This window comes from Suricata suricatta, chromosome 14 (genome assembly GCF_006229205.1).
Source record: "Suricata suricatta isolate VVHF042 chromosome 14, meerkat_22Aug2017_6uvM2_HiC, whole genome shotgun sequence".
Taxonomy (NCBI): domain Eukaryota; kingdom Metazoa; phylum Chordata; class Mammalia; order Carnivora; family Herpestidae; genus Suricata; species Suricata suricatta.
In genome coordinates, this window is record NC_043713.1 from 15,467,427 (window position 1) to 15,474,864 (window position 7,438).

The following is a 7,438-nucleotide window of genomic DNA, read 5'->3' on the forward strand; positions in this document are numbered from 1 at the left end:
GAGAGAGAGAGAGAGAGAGAGAGAGAGAGAGAGAGAGAGAGACAGAATCTCAAGCAGGCTCCAGGCTCTGAGCTGTCAGCACAGAGCCCGACGCGGGGCTCGAACCCACGGCTCACGAGATCCTGACCGGAGCCGAAGTCGGACGCTTCACCGACTGAGCCGCCGGCGCCTGAGGGTCACCTGTTTTTAATAACAGAATAATTGTCTTCACTGACCTATCCATAAATATACATTGTTGTCTTGGAACACACTGGACCCTCAAACAAACCAAACTAATTTTTATTTTACTGTTTATAAAGTTAAGTTGTTGCTTTAGAGCTTGTACTTTTTGTTTTCTGTGAAGCATTATTTATCCCCACTCTTAAAGAAGCATCAGAAAGAACAGCCAACAGAAATGTGCTTTAGAAAAATGGAAATTGCGTGTGGGGGGGGGGCGGGTAACATTACCCATTTTCTTTCCTATTTCCCTGCTGCCTGCTTTATACTTCCTAGTCTGCTTTGTCAGTCTCTGAAAAGTCTCACAACAGAGGTCTTCAATAGCATCTGTCTGACTAGACTTGCAATTTCCTGCTACACATCAGTTTTTGTGTGTTTAATTGTTGCTATTTGTAGTTCACCAAAAAGCAGGCAGGAGGTGCCTCAAAGTTACCTCAGTATGCAGAGACTACGATTACTATTTTTTTTAATGTTTTATTTATTTTTGATACAGAGAGAGACAGAGCATGAGAGGGGGAGGGGCAGAGAGAGAAGGAGACACAGAACCGGACGCAGGCTCCAGACTCTGAGCTAGCTGTCAGCACAGAGGCCGACACGGGGCTCGAACCCACGAACGTGAGATCTGACCAGAGCCGAAGTCGGAAGCTTAAGCGACTGAGCCACTCAGGCGCCCCAATAACTATTTTTTAAAATTAATTTATTTTGAGAGCGAGAGAGCACAACAGGGGAGGGGCAGAGAGAGAGAATCCCACGCAGGCCCTCTATGAAACCCAACACAGGTCTTGAACTCACAAACCGTTGAGATCACGACCTGACGAAACCAAGAGGCAGACCCTTAACCCACTGGGCCACCCAAGTGCCCTACAAAATGATTATTTTTTAATTAAGTCATCTCTGTGCTCAGCGTAGGACTCGAACTCACCACCGCAAAATCAAGAGTCGCGCGTTCCGCCAACCGAGCCGGCCAGGCGCTCCTAAAATGATTATTTTTGAATGCTGTTTTGCAACCATTCGTTTTGGGGGCTGTGTGGGAAGAAAAGAAGCCGTTAAGTGAAGCAAGGAGGATGTGGAGGGGGGGTGTCAGGACGAAGAATTCTAACCGCGGCCGCTCTGGGCGATCCTGCTGGTGTCAAGATCCAGTAGTTCAACCCAAACGAGGAGGTTTAATTAAAGATTGACTTTCAGGATGTGGTTTACAGGTGGCAATCATTGCCCTGCAACAGCGCAAGAGATCACATTACTTTCTGGAATCTCCTCCCACTGCCAGAGTCAGGAGCAATGTTACCCTGAGGCCAGCAGATGGCGCTGTGAGCCCAGCAGAGAGAGCCACCTGCCAGATGAAGACCGCCACCAAAGCGCGCAGCCTGGGATCTTTCAGATTGCTCCCTCCCGGCCTCAGTGACTCCCTCAAGCCCAAAATAAACGCCCTTGCCATAGGGGAATCTTTTCTCCTCACCTTCAGGAAGGCCTGTGCTCCCTGAAAGCGCAAGGTAGGGGCACAACCACAAAGTCACGGCATCGGGGCTGGGCGAACGAGAGAAAACCAGATGAACCGCAGCACAAACAAAAGTAATTGGATCATAAATCATGGCTGAGGTCTTGGGATGACCTCAGTCTTCGGCTTTCATGCGATGAACACGTTTCGGCCTCGCTTCGTCCAGCTGTTCGCAAAGGTCCAGTCGCTTCAGCTGTGGGGTCGGTCCACTGGAAGCTGCTCCTGACCCAACGCCCTCCGTCTATTTCACCGCGATCTCATCCTCACGTGTAACCTGCCACCTAAGGACGAGATACGCTCTCTCCCAAAAAACAGAGAGAGAGAGAACTTTTTCTGAGCCGGTTATAGACCCTGCAAGAATGAGAAAGGAACGGGAATGGCCTCAGAGCCGAGGTGCTGCCAAGTTCTTGATGAGCTGCATGTGCCCCTCGTGCTTGGGGACTTACGTGTGCGAGATGTTTACTCGAAAGAGACTCTCGCTCTGCCTCGAGCATATTTTGACTATTGTCCTCATGTCCACCTTCATCCTGGGTGTGCCTATCAAACTAAACGTAATTAGCAAGATGAAAGTCGTAGGAAAAATGGATCCAGTAACATATTGATAAAATTTAGAGCTTGAAAGGGCCTTAGCGCACCATTGCCTGAAGGTGACAGAGCGCTGATTAAACATAAAGATGGTGTTGGAGCGCTGGGGGGCTCAGTCAGTTGAGCCTCCGACTTCGGCTCAGGTCATGATCTCACAGTTCGTGGGTTCCATCCCCAAGGAGGGCTCTGTGCTGACAGCTCGGAGCCTGGAGCCTGCCTCCGATTCTGTGTGTCCCTCTCTCTGCCCCTCCCCTGCTCATGCTCTGTCTCTCTGTCCCTCAAGAATAAACAAATGTTAAAAAAAAATAGAGATGCAGTTACTGAATCACAATTTCTAGGGACAGGGCAAGGTAATCTGTATTTTCAACCCCCCCATCCCTGGTAATTCTTATCATGAAGCAGCTTAGGAAATAGTACCTAAGAAATGATCAGGTTCAATAGTCAGTAAACTGCCAACAAAGGACCAAATAGCACATCCTTGAGGTTTTGTGGACCATGCCACCTCTGTCACACCTGCTCTGAACAGTACAACAGCAGTCATAGACTGTATGTGATAGGCGTGGCTGGGTTCCAATAAAACTTTATTTACAAAAACAGGCCAGGAGCGGAAGGTTAATGAGTGCTGTTTCATTTTACAGGTGAAGACACTGAGGACCGGAGGAGTGAGGTAACTTGCTGGGCTGTAGTTAGTGACCCAGCCAAGCCCAGATACCTGGGTCCCCCCTCCTCCATATATATTTGTGTCTAGAAAACTAGATATCCTTTCAAGGTGATTCAAAACTTGGTCACGAAATGTTGACTCACCGTCTTGTATACCTGCAACTGACATAATGTTGTAGGTCAACTACACTTTAATAAAAACAAAAGAAAAAATGAAATAATGGGTTTTGTCAAAGTTTTCATAGCTCAAATTGCTTTAAAAATGTTCTTTTAAACTTATTTGTGACCAAATCCTTTTTCCAAAAACTATGTGAGTTTGTTTTAAAAGGAAAGACTTAAAATTATTGGGATCTCTATCTCAGTTTGTCACTTAAGAATTTGGACTGGGTGGCCCAGTCAGTTAAGTGTCTGATTTCAGCTCAGGTTCTGATCTCATGGTTCGTGAGTTCGAGCCCCGCATCGGGCTCTGTGCTGACAGCTAGCTCAGAGCCTGGAGCCTGCTCTGAATTATGTGTCTCCCTGTCTCTCTGCCCCTCCCTTGCTCACACTGTCTCTCTTTCTCTCTCTCTCAAAATAAAATAAAAATAAAAATAAACTGGACTCGAAAATTTTAAGAGGCTCTTAAAGACAGAGAACAAACTGAGGGTTTCTGGTGGGGTGTTGGGTGGGGGATGGGCTAAATGGGTGATGGGCATTAAGGAGGGCACTTGTTGGGATGAGCACTGGGTGTTACACCTAAGTGATCACTAAATTCTACTCCGGAAACCAATGCTACACTATATGTTAACTAGCTTGGACTTAAATAAAATAAAAAGAAGAATCGAATTTGAAATCTAATATAAAATTTTCTGAATCTGATATTTAAAACCTAATGGTCTTCCCATTTTACTTCTTATCCAACAGCGCCTTCTGATGGTGTATGTCCTAAAATTTATGTGTTTGATCATCACAGCAGTACTTCCTTCTTTTTTTTTTTTTTTTGATGTTTATTTATTATTGAGACAGAGACAGAAACAAAGCATGAATGGAGGAGGCGCAGAGAGAGAGAGAGAGGGAAACACAGAATCTGAAGCAGGCTCCAGGTTCTGAGCCAACTGTCAGCACAGAGCCCGACGCGGGGCTCGAACCCACAAACCATGAGATCATGACCTGAGCTGAAGCCGGACGCTTAACCGACTGAGTCTCCCGGGCCCCCCAGCAGTACTTTATTTCTAATTCGCCAGTTTAAACTGGGGCCAGGTAATCCTAGAGGCACAAAGTTTCCAAAAGCCACTGGAAATTGTTGAACTTGCCATGCTTTCACAGAGTTATTTAGCAACAGATGTTGCCAGAACGTTCGTCTGATGCAACACTTAACCACTTGACAACACCTATTGTTTCTCTTTTTCTTCTGTTTTCATTGAAGCGTAGTAGACCTACAACATTGTATCCGTTTCAGGTGTACAGCATGGCGAGTCAACATTTTGTGACCAAGTCATGATCTAGTGAGAGGGTATCTAGTTCTCTAGACACATCCTTCTAAACAACCAACCCCTTTTAAACAGCCTTTTAATCTTCCCAACCTCTTTTAAACAACCGTCCTGAGAAACAAATTCCTTCATTACAGCAAGCCAGCTTTCTTTTGTCCTGTTCTGGCAGCAGGGAGCATCTGGTAGCCATTTTCTTTGTACGTCTAAAGGATCATCCTTAAAGTGCGACATAGTTGCTCTTCTTTTGACAAAGCAGCAGACTCTTAGAACTTTCTCAGAAACTTGTCTTCCAGGGATTAAAGCCATTTAAAGGCACCTTGATTTAAAGCCATTTCCAGGGTTAAAGCCATTTGAAGTCATTTTTATGAGTCTGGAGCCTTCTCCAAACTGTCCACACCCTCTTAAACTGCATGGTTTTAGACCAGGCTTAGTCGAGTGGTGAGCTTTGACTTCTAAAGGAAGAACTTTAGGAGAGTAAGGTTGCGCTTTCTTGGCTGGCGGGGCCTCTGGTTCCTTAATGGTGATCCTTTCTGTGAGGCGAACGTGATAAACACTACACTACGGAAACCACAGCAATGGTGATCCTTTCTGGTATGAGCCACACTCTGGAAGTATCTTGGGGGGAAACCAGAGAGCTGAGATCCTGTTTACTTCTTGGAAGAAGGTCCTCACTCTCTTTCAACCGTCGGAAACTCCGGTCCTTCTCTCAGAGGGGCAGGGGATATTTGCGTTTCTTTGTTGTCGTTTTGGTACCAGAAAATACTTGCCCGGAATATGGAAACAGACATTTTGGGAACTGCTGTAGAATTATTTGTTGTGCTGGAATTAGGAAATTTTTAGGATGAAAAGCAATGTGGCAATTGCTGCTTTAAAAAAACAGAAAACGTTGGCATTCCAATGACCCCAGTTTCCTATCCATTTCCAGTTCTTGCACGAAGCGTCCATTCAGCAGCTTGTCATGGTTAGTGCCCCGTTTCTCACCCAACTTTTATTTGGAAAAATTTCAAATAGTAACGTTGAACACGCATATACTCTTCATCTGGATTCACCAGTTGTTAGTGTTTCCCCATATGTGCTTTTTATTGTTCTCTCTCTTCACACACACACACACACACACACACACACACACACACACACACACACAGAGTTACATACGCGTACGCACGCATGCACCACTTCCTTGTTTCAACTGAAACATTTGAAAATGGGTTGCTGACGCCATAAACCTTCACCTCTAAGAACTTCAGCCGACTCCTAAGAAAATGAATATTAATTCCAGAACATCCTCTAATATACAATCCATATTCAGATTTCCACAACTGTCCCCAAAACGTCTTTTCCTGGCTATGGTATTTTCTGTTCCAGATCCAATCCGAACCCACATGGCATTGGTGTCCTGTCTCCCGAGTCTCCTTCTAATCAAGAACAGTCTCCTCATTTCTATTTTTTTCATGACCTTGACTTTTGTGTAGGATCCAGGCCAATTGGTCTTGTAGAATGTCCCATATTCTGAAATGGTCTGATTGTTTCCTTATGATTACATTCGAGTTAAACATTTTTGCCAAGAATGCCACACTGGTGATATTGTATACTTCTTTTCACATTGTATCAGAAGGCTAGAAGGATGAAGCTAGGTTGATCACTTTCCTAAGGCGATGTCTGCCAAATCTAAGGTGAAGACATATTTTCCCTAATAGCAAGTATACAAGTGATACTTTGAGTCCGTGCAAAAGGAAATTCATGTTCTCTGGCAATCTTTTACCCAGTGGTCTTATTGTTCATTGCTGATCTTTGCCTGAATCAAAGACAAGGGGCTGCAAAATGGAGATTTTCCATTTTTATAATTTGTTTTTCCAATTATTACCCGGTATTGTTCTGTAAAGAATTGTTTTCTCTCTTCCTTCTCTCTCTCTCTCCCCTCCTTCTCTCTCTCTATCCAGTGCTCTTGACTAGAAGAACTCACAAAGCTTCGCTGAGTTACGCCCTTGCCTCCTTTATGACGGCTGACATGGAGTGGGCGGTAGGGGCAGTGTCTCAATTCTCTTGTGCCTCTCCTAATAAAATCATGGATATTTGCATACTCTTTCAAACTGAATTTATGTTTTCCTCCTGTGGGACCAGGGTTTCCTTATTGATTCTCAAAGCAGATCACGAATGTACCAAGTGGTGTTTGGTGAAGGGGAAGGGCAATGGCCATGAACTTCACTGGGGCTTATATGCTGAATACCAATTTTGCAGTCTTCCCCTAGTCTGTTCATATTCTCCTCCTGGTGACTATTTCACAACTTTAGTTCTCTCTTCAAACCTTTAGGGCCACGTCAGCTATCAGCACTTGGAGCTGACAACCTTGCTTCCTACTTTTAGAATCAGCTAGAAGCAGCTAGAAAAGAGTTTTGTGTTGGCCTGGCACTATAGTCCCCCCCACCAGCATCTGTACCCCCATATTCTGCTTTCCCGCCAGTCAGCACAGACAAGCTCTCCATGCTCCCTTTCCCATGAGGATGTACAGGATAGGGCCTTTTTCAGTTCTGTTCTCTTCTGTGTGCCAGATGACCCAAACAGTAAACTCCTCACAAATATTTGAGTTGCATAAATGAGTGAATGAAATTAGCCCCCCTCTCATTCACTTCTCACTAGGCGGCTTTGATCAAGTTCAGAGCAACAAGTGTATAGAGAATATTTGATAAGTTGGATGAAAACCAATCTCTTATAAAACAATTTCTTCTCTAAATAATACAGGAAGGCAGACTTTTCATTTCATTTATATTTTTAAAAATTTATGGGGCGCCTGGGTGGCTCAGTCAGTTAAGCCTCCGGCTTCGGCTCAGGTCAGATCTCACGTTCGTGGGTTCAAGCCCCGCGTCAGGCTCTGTGCTGACAGCTAGCTCAGAGCCTGGAGCCTGCTTCCGGTTCTGTGTCTCCTTCTCTCTCTATCCCTCCCCCTCTCATGCTCTGTCTCTCTCTGTATCAAAAATAAATTAAAAAAAAACATTTAAAAAAATTTATGCACCTG